This window comes from Pan troglodytes, chromosome 4, assembly GCF_028858775.2.
Source record: "Pan troglodytes isolate AG18354 chromosome 4, NHGRI_mPanTro3-v2.0_pri, whole genome shotgun sequence".
In the NCBI taxonomy this organism is placed as follows: Eukaryota; Metazoa; Chordata; class Mammalia; order Primates; family Hominidae; genus Pan; species Pan troglodytes.
Genome location: NC_072402.2, coordinates 103,521,947 through 103,535,734, shown reverse-complemented (window position 1 = coordinate 103,535,734; position 13,788 = coordinate 103,521,947).

The following is a 13,788-nucleotide window of genomic DNA, read 5'->3' as shown; positions in this document are numbered from 1 at the left end:
GAGCAAGCCATGCCAAAAATAGCTTCCATTTTGGCTAAATACACTGTAGTTATGTGATACGGTTGAATTTTTTTCTCCTCTGAGTATACAGCTCTGAACATTATGATGCTAGGAAGAATTACTCCACACTTCTCAGGTCTTGTGGAATCTCCTTTGCCTAAGTGGTAACAAAGGATTTTAGATATCCTCAGGATTACTTCTTCCAGACAGAGCTCTGACTTAAGATTCTCAAGGGGAATTTCAGATGGAGCCAGGAAAGGGACATGAAAACTCAATGGTGTAAATTATGGTTTATCTTTGCATTTAGATTTCATGGCTTTTGCTGATTTGAATTATAACTGTACTACCAGTTACATGTAAACTTGGAGGCTGCACGTGTGATGAATATATACACAAGTTTTTAAGTACGTTCAACTGCTGCTGATCCAACTCAAAATTTATTGATGTCCTTTCTTAAAAACTCATCTGTATTTTTGCTTACACATCCAGCAGAAAATTCATTTTGCTTAGATTAGCCATTTTTTTCCTCGTTTTTTTCTCCTTTTTTTCCTCGTTTTTTGTATACTTAATCGAAGCTCAAAGATGCCAATATAAATTATTATCCCAACTATAAATCTTAGTCTTTTTACAGATTTGCATTTTTAAGTTCTACCCTAAGTTTGCCTTGTAATAATTGCTGCTTTCATTCAGTACCCTAAGAATCATTCAGTAAAGCAGACTGCTAGCTCCACAATATATTAGCCTTAGTGGGATAAATACAGATTTGCATTTTTAAGCTCTACCCTTAAGTTTACCTTGTAATAATTGCTGCCTTCATTCAGTACCCTAAGAATCATTCAGTAAAGTGGATTGCCAGCTCCACAATATATTAGCCTTAGTGGGAAAATTTTTAGACATTCAGAGAAAAATAATATATTTCCTTGATTTTATTGATACAGTTTACATGATTTGTTAACTCATTTATTTATTTTACCAATTTTTATTTTACTCAATCTATATCCATTGATAGCCTTCATGTTATGGAAGCTTCAGAAGAGACCAGGCATGATTCCCTGCTCCAACAGCAAATAATTTTATTGTACTCACTTACAAGGAAAACTAACGCATTTGATTATTTTTTACAAGGGCTGAATACTTCCTTTTTTTCAGAAACTAAATTACCTGATGCTGCTTTCCTAAATCTTTAGAAAACATTAATATCAGTCAATGACTCATTCAACACATATTTCTTGAACACCTACCATGTTTTGTCACTTTTTAAAGATCAGACAAAATAATGATAAATGAGGAACGTTCAATGCCCAGCATATGTTTCCTTAGGATCTAGAAAAAGAAAAAAGTAGAGCGTTCCCTAAAATATAATGAGATGGGTACAAAAGAAACTAGAATAGCCAGAAACAATTAACCTGATATAAACACTGCTTTCTACATAGTTTCATTTTGCCCTACCTACTCTCTCAGTGGGTGAAGTCTAAGGGATTGTTCCTACTCATCCTTCAACTAAACAGTATCCAGTAGTAGATCTCTTTACTTCCAAGAACTGTACAATACAAATGCAGTCAACTGCCTATTAAATTGGCATCAAGTAGAGTTAATTACATTAGTGTTCAGTATAAATGCTTTCAAAACATAGGAAGTTGTGCATTAAGAATGCCGTCTCACCTCCAATGTCCTTTCTCTATTTTTTTTTTTTTCCGATTCTTGCCTTTGAGCAACTCTCCTTTCCTCATTTCTGACAATCTCTGCCATTCGTCCCTTCCAAAGATGCGTCAACTCTCTCTAGAGAATAATGAAATGCCCTTTTATCAGTCTTTTTTTTTTGTTTGTTTTACCAACATCCTACTTTTCAGTACTTACTAATTCCAACCATTTTCTTCCTGCACCTTGAATGAAAGGGAAGAAGCACTTATATGACAATGAATGGCTCCCCATGCAAAAGTTCTGTCTTTTTGGATAATAGAGGGAAAGTGTTGGTAACTTTCATGTTCTAGAGAGGATGTCTTTTCTTCGTTAATTTATATAATGAAGCACAGTGTCATCACTATGAACATATGGCTTTTATTTTCAGAAGAAATATAGAAAAGTGATCTATATCACAACAGAAGAGGAGCATGACATCTTGGACATTTCACGGATTTGTAATCTAGGTCAAGTTACTTAAAATCTGAAAAATTAGCTCTTTTATCAGTTAAAATAGGGTCAATAATAATCTTAGGATAAGGGTGGAAATGAAGTGAGATAATTTATGTCAAAAATGTCTCAAATATGATATACTCAATGCTATCCACAATTATTGATAATTTTCAACCTTAAAAAGTGATAATCTTACTTTCTAGTTTTAAATGCTAAAAGAACCTCTACCATACCTTTACCATACCCTCACATAGACTAGGCTGTCAAGCTTCTTTGGGCAAAAAAAATTCAAATATTGAGGATTTCACGTAGTTCAACTTAACATTATCTACAAATGAATACTATCAAGTATTTGACCACGAGGTGGAGGCAGGGAGTATTTTGAAGGGATATATTTCCATTTTCCTATCGTATTTAGATGACGGGAATTTTTTTTTTTTTTTTTTTTTTTTTTTTTTTTTTTTTTTTTTTTTTTTGAGATGGAGTCTCGCTCTGTCGCCCAGGCTGGAATGCAGTGGGGCAATCTCAGCTCCCTGCACCCTCTGCCTCCCAGGTTCAAGCAATTCTCTGCCTCAGCCTCTCAAGTAGCTGGGACTACAGGCACATGCCACCACACCAGGCTAATTTTTGTATTTTTAGTAGAGATGAGGTTTCACCATCTTGGCCAGGATGTTCTTGAACTCCTGACCTGCCTCGGCCTCCCGAAGTACTGGGATTACAGGCGTGAGCCACCATGCCCAGCTGGGAAAATTTTTATAAAGGGAGAACAAGAGAAAAATGTATTTGTTAGTGTGATGAGGGTAGTAGCCAATTTTTAAAAATTTGTTCAGTGAGTAAAGTATGGTTTCTTTTCAATTTTAAAAGTAGGTATATCACTTTATTTGTGTTTGAGAGTTAATATTAAGCATTAATATAATTGTTAGTTTGTAGTAAAAGATTTTTCTTGTGCATATTTTTACTAAATTAATGTCATCATTAGTTGATATTAACAAATTTTTTAAACATCAGTGTAACTTTTCAGGGGCATCCTGTCTTTTAATTATGCTAAGCTTCATTTTAACAATGCCTGAGATAGAACTCCCTTTTTAAAGCACTGGCATGCAATGAAATATTAAATTAAGTAATTGTAGACACAAGTTTCTAATTGTTCTCTCTGAGTATAGACTAAGCACTCAACTAGGCATAACACTTTTAGGTATAATTGAATAGAAAATGTAATTTTCAATACGTATTTCTCTGCGGTTACAAGAAAGGAAAAGGAGAAATAAATGATCTCCAGTCAATGACTGATTTTTTTTTTTACTGTTATTACCCATAATTAATTTGAAGTTCCCAGAAGATATGCCTCAGCTACACAGTACACTTCTGATCTATCTTTTCCTGCAGTCTGTGAGTTTCTGTTCAGGAAACCAAACTATTATTAAAAAATGCCAAGCAAACTTTTAGCCAGAATGTACTATTCTTGGAAAGAGAGAACACACAAGAGAAGGAGGACGCTATAATTGAATTTAAACTCAAGTAGAAAATTCTATGGAATTATCTAGCATTATGTAGAACATGTTAGTATTTGTTAAGAATAAGATAGCATATTCAGAAAGGAAAACACACACACATACACACACACACACACACACACACACACACAGAACTTTAAGCTGTCAGTTCTGCTCCCTTTTTGACCTTCAGCAAGTTATTTGATCTATTTGGTTCCCCATTTACTCAGTCGACTTGTATCATGAAATAATTTATAGTGCACCCTCAAACTTCATGGCTCTGTAATCTAGAGATTCTTACAATAAAGACATATTCCTTATGATCAATGTTTAAATAAAGTAATGTACATTTATTGGGTGACAATTAGCTAAAGGGTAAATGCCCTAAAAAGCAGGGAAGAATAACATGGAAGAGTAGTAATGAGTGGATAAGTGCAACACTGTTTCTCAAACCACAACTCAAAAGTTTGGGTGTTATTTAATGAAAGTGTAAGACAATAGGTATAAAAGAAATTCGAATCCATTACTTTTTATGAAAATGTACACCTGCCTCTTATTTGAAAACTTGTTTAAGCAAAATTAAAAAAAAAATAAAGCCATGAAAGTGTTGCAAAATAGTGTCTCACTGAATGAAAATATAGACTAAAATTTGTAATATGAATGAAGAGCTAGAAGAATCTTAATTTCTGTCTCCTGGCTGCAAGGACAGAAAGGTCTCAGTTTTCTCTACACTCAGTGGATAAATCAACCCCAATTTTAAGAAGGATTTTTTAACCTTAAAAGGCCTATTTCTATGCCACAATAAATGGTTTGGGGATTATCTAACACTTTGGATTATCTGCACCATTAGTGAGGATAATAAAGAACTGACTGCATTTTGCATTGAAATAGCACGGTCTATTACGCTCATGAATAGTCTGAGAAAGAAGCATTGGAAAGAGTCTTTCTTACTGCATTTATGCACAATGGTTTAATTGACTGCAGCGTGGCTGATGGGATTTTTAGGTTGTTTACAATTGGTGGTACATCCATCACTTTTTCAATTTTTAGTTTTAATTATTAAAATTGATTTTAGCAAATAATTATGTAAATGTGGTCTTGAGCTTGTCATTTCTATTCTTAAAAATAACATAGATATATTTCACAAATATCTTGAATGGAGTTTCTCTGTTTCAGTTGTCTTGACAAGTACTAGTTGTCATTTTTGTGCTGCTCCCTTTACTAATAGCATCAAAAGGAATTATCAAAATACTAATAATTTTCAGAAAATGTATTTCAAGTAATGCAAAAGAAACCAATCTTAGTTACCAGAGCTTAAAACTCTGATAGATTAGCAGAAATTCATTTTCCCTAGAAATATTCCAAGCATTTCTACTTATGGAAATCATAAAACCTTAAATGAGTTTTTTTGCCCCTAAACATTACCACATGTCTGGGACTTAAATATTTCTATCAAACTTATGATAAAGATTAAATTCCTTTGTGTTCCTCTCCAAAGCTATTTTTGTTATTTTTCCATGCTCCACAAATCATAGGGATGCTGAAGAAAATGGCATTCTTCACTTACTAAATCAGGCATGAATTTGCAATGGTATTTCATGCAGAATGTCTGGCATAGATCATATTGCTCTTTCTAATTTTGAAGCTTTAAAAATAACTGTACAGTTCTGATTTCTCTTAAGAAAAATAACTCAAGTATCAGGAAATCGCAAATGGTAATACCAACTAAATCATTCCCATTTTACAACAGTAATATTTAATTAGAAATTGTCTTTGATGGTTTTCTTGCATGTATTTATTAATAAGGAAAATAATTTTAAAAATTTGATGCTGCCATCACTAAGGAGATTAAGATATATAAATGACACTTAGGTAAAATTTGCCCATGTGACAGCATTCATTCATTCATTTATTCATTCATTCTAGTGTTCGGCTTTTTTTTTTTTTTTTGTCAGTCCATAATGTGACTCTGTTGTAATTGCTAGGGATACATTTTTTGGGAAATGCAAAAAAATAAATAAATAAAGTCTCTTGTCATAGAACTTACATTCTAGTGGCAAACACATAAATAAATAAATACAATTTTTAAAAGGTGAGTTTAGAGAAAAAGATTATTGCTATGAAGCTAAAAGACACTGTGGGATAATAGAGACTTACTAGGTCAGGCAAGGGACAGGAAATACTTCAGATAGGGTAACCACAAGGCAGAATTCCCTGACATGTTGGCATTTAAAGAAAAATTTTCTTGACTAGAAAAGCCAGCCAGGGCAAAGTAAGGTATGCAGGCCCAGACAGAAACAAAGTTGTTTTTCTTTTCTTCTTTCTTCTTCTTCTCCATACCCTTCTCCTCCTTCTTTCTTCCTTTCTTCTCTCCTTCCTTCCTAAAAGGAGAAAGAAATACTTGGGTGGGGAAGAGGTTAGTATAGTGTAGAAGACATCTTCAGAGATAACTAGGCATAAACCATAACAAAGTCATAAAGAGTTTAAACTTTATTCCACTAAGAAAAGCCAGTGGATTGCACTTTAAATTTATTATTATGATTATCATTACTTTTGTTGTTGTTAATCTGTGGAGAATTGACAATAAGTAACAAGAATGGATGCAGAGAGAGCAGTTAAGAGGCTATTGCATTAATCCTGATTAAAAATGATGGTAGCAGGGACTGTGGCAGTGACAGGAGAGACAGAGAAGTGATTGGATTTGACATATGTTTTTGTTGGTAGAGTGAGATGTGCGAATGGCTTGGATGCAGGGAGATGACTCTTACCGTATCCTGAAGGAAATCAATATGTTTCACTACAAAATATGGCTCTCTGGTGTATGAGTATTTAAAAAAAAACACTTAGAGATCATCAAATGCTGAAAGAGACTTTTTTCCCCTGTCTACATAATGATGGGACTGACCCACCAAGGAGAAAACTGTTCTTGTGCCCCTCCTTGCTATCCCATGGTCTGTTGCAAAAAAGAAGACCAAAAATGTAAACCACACCTGAACTGACCCTTTGTCAAGAAAATTACTGAGACCAGGTACAGTAGCTCCTGCCTGTAATCCTAGCACTTTGAGAGGCTGAGGCAGGAGGAACACTTGATTCCAGGAATTCAAGACCAGCCTGGGCAACATAGTGATACCGCATCTCTACAAAAAATACATAAAAATTAGCTGAGTGTGGTGGCGCGTGCCTATAGTCGCAACTGTGTGGGAGATGGAGGTCAGAGGATTGCTCAAGCCAGGAGGTTAAGGATGCAGCAGTAGGGTGAGATCACATCACTGCACTCTGCACTCCAGCCTGAACTGGAGTCTAAAAACAAAAAAGAAAAACAAAAAGAAAATAAAGAAAGAAAAGAAAACGAAAAAGAAAGAAAATGACTGTTCCCAGATCTAATCATATTTTCTATTCATCATTTATTTATTGCCCCTCACTAGAATTCCTCTTTTTCCATTTCCCATAACCTGTTTTACCAAGATCCAAGTCCCCATTTTTCTCTGTGGCCTGAAGGTGGCATATAAGCTTCTGTACCTTATTGGGAAGTTTGTCTTCATTCTGAAGGCCCCTGTGTATACACATTAAAAAAAAAAAAATTGCAGGTCTTTTTTTCTGTTAATCAATCTGCCTCATGTTGGTGATTTTCCATGAATCTGTAGAGGGCCAAGAGTCTTGGCCTCCAAGATCCCTTAACAATTTAGAGGATTATAGTATCTCCGATGTAGAAAAGTGGAAGATAAATAGATTGAGGAAGGGACAGGAGAATTCAAAGTTCTATTTTGATCATGTTCAGTTTGATTTATCTGTTATATATTCCAATGGGAAATGCCAAGTAAACAATTACATTTCCAAATTTGGACGTCAAAAGAGAGATCATGACCAGAGATATGCATTTTAAAATCATCAGTATGTATCAGTCACTATTCTTAATAGGACTATTTACATTCCAGGGAGAAAAGGTAGCTAGAGAAAATTTTAAAAATAAATATTTTGCAGAATATGAACTCAGTTAAAGGGCATGGCAATGTATTTTTCAGCTGGATAAAAGGAAAACAATATGGTCGGGCATGGTGGCTCACTCCTGTAATCCCCACTTTGAGAGGCTGAGGCAGGGAGATTGCTTGCAGCCAGGAGTTGGAGACCGGCCTGGCCAATGTGGCGAAACCTGGTCTCCACTAAAAATACAAAAAAATTAGCCAGGCGTGGTGGCACACACCTGTAATCCCAGCTACTCGGGAGGCTGAGTCATGAGAATCGCTTGAACCCGGGAGGCGGAGGCTGCAGTGAGCTGAGATAACGCCACTGCACTCCAGATTGGGTGACAGAGTGAGTCTCTGTCTCAAGAAAAATAGTAATAATAATAAAGAAAACAATATGACTCATATATAACTGGTGATTTGTTTTCTCTTTTTTTTTTCCACAATTACTTTACAGCAGTGTTGGAGACTGGATCACAAGGGTGTTTTTTTTCTTTCTTTACTCCCTTTTTGATTCTCGAGGAACTTCCCATGGGTGGATATAAAACCACCTTTACAAAAATTACGACAATTAGAGAAGTTTAGCATGGCTGGCTGCATCTTGCCTCTACCCTCATAGGTTGGCTGTCCTAGCTCATTCCTGGGAGTAGGCCAAGCAAACTGTGGGGGGAAATTAATTTATAGTTTAACTTTGAAGCAAGGATCATAATAGTCCCTCCATAAAACTGACCCTTTCTTTGCTTGGGGACTGAAATGGCTTTCATAAGACTAATGAAAGCCATCAAGATCAGGATTATGAGAGGGGCCTGAATTCTGCTAAAATGTATGCGTAGTTAAATGATAACCAGCCATTGTTTCCTAGTTTATTCTTCTATAATCCCTTAATTGCTCAGGAGTCATGTGGCCAGAGATCACAAGATCTGTGACTTCCCGAATTGCTCCTATAGCTAAAATATCACTATTGTAGAACCTATGATTGGTCTTTTCAGATACTTTTTCAGACATTTCCATTTTGTCAACTGACTCTACCTGGAACTGTGACTCATGACTCAACTGGTCCTGTGGTCCCCACCCAGGTTCATGAGGACCATTTTTTACACTCTTATGATTTCACCCCCCAACCAATCAGCAGCACCCATTCCCAGGTGTCCCATCACAGAGCAGGAACATCACCATCTTGGACAAGTACCACCATTTTAAAGTTCACCTTGATCAAAAACTGCCTAAAGTCAAAGGGTATCAGCCTAATGGCTAAGGTCAACATGACCATAAACCACAAATGACACCTCTGACCAGAAACATTCCAACCATAAGATAAACCCTTCCCCAACCAGAGACATGCTAGACCTGAGATAACCTCCCTTCCAGCCAGAAATATGTCAACCCCAACATAACCTCCCCAGGACCAGAGGCATTCCAACCCCACCATAAACTTCTCCCCTACACAGAAACATTCCAAGCTTGTGATAAGCTCTCTCATCCTAAAACCAGTAAATGCCCTTAGTCTGTAAGAGAGAGTGCTCCTGACTGAAATTGGCCAGAAGCCCCTCTCAGGTTTATTCTCTAAAATAAACCTGTCTTTGACTGTTGAGCAACTTTTCATGTTTCTTTCCTCTTTCTTTAACTCTTACACTCTGCCTGCCAAATTATCCATGAAAACCACAGCCTCTGAATTACCAGGGAAACAGATTTGAGAATTAACTCCTGTGATTCCTCTTGGCCAGCACTGTGATTATCACATTCTTTTTTTTTTTTTTTTTTTTTTTTTTGCTACAAAAACCTGCTGTTCTCCAAGCATTGGCTTTTCTGGACAGCAGGCAAGATGAATCCATTGGGTGATTATAGGTATATGACACTTTACACATGTCTAAATATCTACCTTATGTTATGACTCTTGACACGTAATTTGTTTTTGTTTGTTCTTTAGATCAAAACTGTCACATGCGTCCGTGTGAAGAGACTACCACACAGGCTTTGTGTGAGCAATAAAGCTGTTTATTTCACCTGGGTGCAGGCAGGCTGAGTCTGAAAAGAGAGTCATGGAAGGGAGATAGGGGTGGGGCCATTTTATAGGATTTGGGTTTGTAGTGGAAAATTACAGTCAAAGGGGGTTGTTCTCTTATGGGCAGGGGTGGGGGTCGCAAGGTGCTCAGTGGGGGAGCTTTTGAGCTATGAGAAGGAATTTCACAAGATTAATCGCTCAGTTAAGGGGGGGGGCAGAAACAAATCACAATGGTGGAATGTCATCAGTTAAGGAAGGAACTGGCCATTTTCACTTCTTTTGTGATTTTTCACTTGCTTCGGGCCATCTGCATGTATACGTGCAGGTCACAGGGGATATGATGGCTTAGCTTGGGCTCAGAGACCTGACAAAAACCATTTTCCAGCAGATATTGTATCTGTGATACTCAGGTCTTGATCATGAATCATGTGATGCCTATTTCTTAATAGATACAGTAGATAATCTTGTTTTCCCCTATACAAAAGAAGTTACAGGTTTAAAAAATATATATTCTTGTCTTTTTTTTTTTATCCTTAGTGGTCTAAAAATACATCTTGGTATGGTTTGTAATTCTTCCTTCTCATTCACTCTATTGAGGACTTGGAAGGCACATGGCATTTGTCTGACAAATTATATCTTATATCTTCTCATCCGCTTTATACATGTTTAATTGTTTCTGGAGTTCTTATTGGTTGGATATTTGTCTCCTTGGATTGATCATTTATGTTGATTTGTTTTTCACAGTTCTCATGCTTTCTAATTTTTTTTCTTTATTCTAGAAATAGTTAATTTATTGTCAACCCCTCCCCACTACCAAACACACATGCACCTAAACAGTGTACAGGTGAAGGGAATTTTCCCCTTCTCTCTGAAGGTTCTAGTCTGCTGAAGTAAAAGGACAATAAATTAGCAGGAGAATAGGCATGCAAATTTCTTAACATTGAGTATGCACAGGAACCATTTAAAATATGAGACATTGAAAAACCATACGGTTAAGTCTTAAATACCGTCTTTTATAGGGGACAGGGAAATCGAGTATGAAGGCAATTTTGAGGGGTGGTAAATAATTTCCATGGGAATTAAATAAGTCCAGAGAACAGACAATGGTCTAGAACAAAGTTCCTAGGAGTTCTGGGGGAGATGGTGACAAATTGCATGAAGGTGAGCAACGGAACTTTACTGTGAACAAAAGTTGTCTTATTATGCAGATAAAGCCTCTCAGGTAATCCTCTTGGAGCTGCCCTCAAAAGAATAGATGAAAAGTCTATCTGGGCATGGTGAGGACTTACAGTTTTTTCTCTTTCTTCAGTGGTTACTGTTTTTTCTTTATTTGATGAGATTTCTAGGGAGGGAGTTTTAAGACAATTACATTTTTTTTTTTCTTTTTTGAGATGGAGTCTCGCTCTGTCGCCCAGGCTGGAGTGCAGTGGCACAATCTCGGCTCACTGTAACCTCTGCCTCCCAGGTTCAAGCGATTCTTCGGCCTCAGCCTCTTGAGTAGCTGGGACTACAAGTGTGCACCACCACGCCCCGGTAATTTTTGTAGTGTTAGTAGAGAGGGGTTTCGCCGTATTGGCCAGGCTGATCTCGAATTGCTGACCTCGTGATCTGCCCACCTCGGGCTCCCTAAGTGCTGGGATTACAGGCGTGAGCCACCGCACCCGGCCAGACAATTACATTTCTTTGGGAAGAAGTTTTTCTCAGTCCGATAAGGGAACTTAGAAAGAGAGCCCCTCCCAGAGCTTGGCAGGGAGAAACAAGAAAAGGTTTCTGTCCTTGGCTTCTAAGCAGCTTCTAAGGCCTTACAGTTTCTCTTAATTTAAAAGTGTTCAGCATACCAAAGCATCACACTTAGTTATATCATTCTCTGTGCCCCAAAATTGTCCTAACTGAAATTCTCCTAGAAGTTTCACATACTGAAAGATGAGTTGGTGGATGCAGATTGAAAAAAGAAAAAAATAGGTTCGTAGCTGAGTGGTAAAAGATCTCATTAAACCAGTCTTCCATTCCTGTGAATAGGTCAGTCCTATTAAACAGTTGTGTCTCATTTCAGGAAGTGGCGTTTGTAGGGGTCCCATCAAAGTTAAGCCTTTATATCAAGGAGGCAGATGGTTGTTTATTAAAAGGCATTTCTATGGAAACAGAAAAAAATAAAAGTTAAGGTCTGGAGGAGACTATAAGCTAGTTTCTTATGGAGTTTCAGGGCAGTCGGTTGAGATGGGATGTGAAGCATTTTCAGTTGGAGTGGAAGAAGGTAGTGGCAATCTGACAGACTTCTAGATTGCAGTTTGCATGGTACAAAAAGTTGTCTACACATAAACTGTCATGGTCATTTTTTCCTAGATTATATGAGATTGACCAGTTTTAGCTTACAGGACTTCAGGAAAAATGACAGTTTTAATTTCAGTGGTTCCAAGTCAGAAAAATTGGAGAAAATTGGGAATATTAGTTTGTGGGCTCACATCCAAATATTGGAAGAAACTATAAGAAATTCAGATTCAGTCCAAATTTCTAATAAGGAATACAATCTCAAAAATAATGAGCTAGAATCTAATAACAGGTGTACTATAGTTTTCTTTTGAAACGTAATTTTTCTTTCTCAAGTACCCTAATTTTATCAATCTATGTAAGTATAATTTATATGTAAACTAAGTTTAATTTTATTAAAATTGGGCTGATCATTTACATAAGTTCAGCAAGAAAAGTGACTGTTCATATAGGTTCCTTTTAATTCTGTTGTTGGAGTTTTTCATTAGAAATGTCAGAGTAGACTTTTAATTAATTTTTTTCTTTTTTCTGTATTTATTATTATTTATTTTTTAATAGAGAGAGGGTTTCAGTATGTTGGCCAGGCTAGTCTCTAACTCCTGGCATCAAGTAATCCTCCTGCCTCGGCCTCCCAAAATGCTGAGGTTACAGGCATGTACCACTGCACACAGCCCAGATTAGACTTTTAAAAGTCTCTGGAGGCTAGGAAGCAAAGCCAAGGTCTCTTCCTTAAATTGTGAATGTAGATCAGTTACTTGCAGACTAGTTGAATACCTCTCTTCTCAAAGTCTCCAAAATACCTTATTTCCTGGCTCTGTCAGAAAGTGGGACCATTGATTACCTATGCACAAGGCAAAAGTGACCCATTTATTCAAAGCACTAGGACAGTTTTTCCAAGGGGCGTTTTATTGGCTTCATAAAGTTATTTTCAGTTATTTGGGTAAATGTCCCATCTGTGCCACAAACTCTTCTCTGCTTTTTACTACAAAATTCTACAACTTGGAATGAGAATCTTATTTTCTGAGTGGCTGATAGATGATAGAATCCAGAAGTCTTGGGAGAATTAACCCTCTGAGGAATAAATTTTAGTTGGTGGAGATTGGAGATGGTGAAGTCAGGCAAATGAATTCCTTCCCCTTCCTCTTTTCCATGTATTACCAAAGATAGCTAAACTATCTTTAGATTAAGGTGGAAAAAAATTTTAGACAAAAACAGAAAATTTACTGTCAATATACTCTGACTAAAGAAATTTCCAATGTGTGAACAAATGAAAAAATGACAAACATAAGGACTAATCTGAAAAAGTTAAAAAAAAAAGCTTTGTAGTATGAACAACCTCCGGCATATTCTAAATGGAAAAAAATATTACAACAAATTCTCATATCTGTCCTTCAGTTTCAACAACTATCAAATCATAGCCAATCTTCTTGGAATTATTATTTTGCCTAATAGATAGCCCCTATAATATTAATTTAAAATAAATTCTAGCATCTGTGCCATTTAATCCAAAAGTGTTTCAAGAGATAAGAATTCTTTAAACTAACATTGTAATACTTAAGAGTAGAACAATGATTATTAGTAAATACCAACAAATGCCCACGTTTTTCTAATTCATAATTTTTAACAGCTTATTTGCTGAATAAAGATCCAAACAAGGTTCATGCATTTCAACTGGATGATATATCTACTATGCTTTTTAACAATTAAATTATGAATTTAAATTGTAGCCCTACCCCAACTTTCTCTCTCCCTCCTTTTCCCCCATCCGTTTCTCTTTCTTTCTCTCTTTGTGTTATAATTTTCTTACTGAATAACTGGGATCATATGTCTTACAGAAATTCTCACTGTTAGATTTTGCTATTTTAATCCCATGCTGTCATATAATGTGTTTAAAATGTTTCTCTGTCTTGATAATTTGACAAGTTCAATT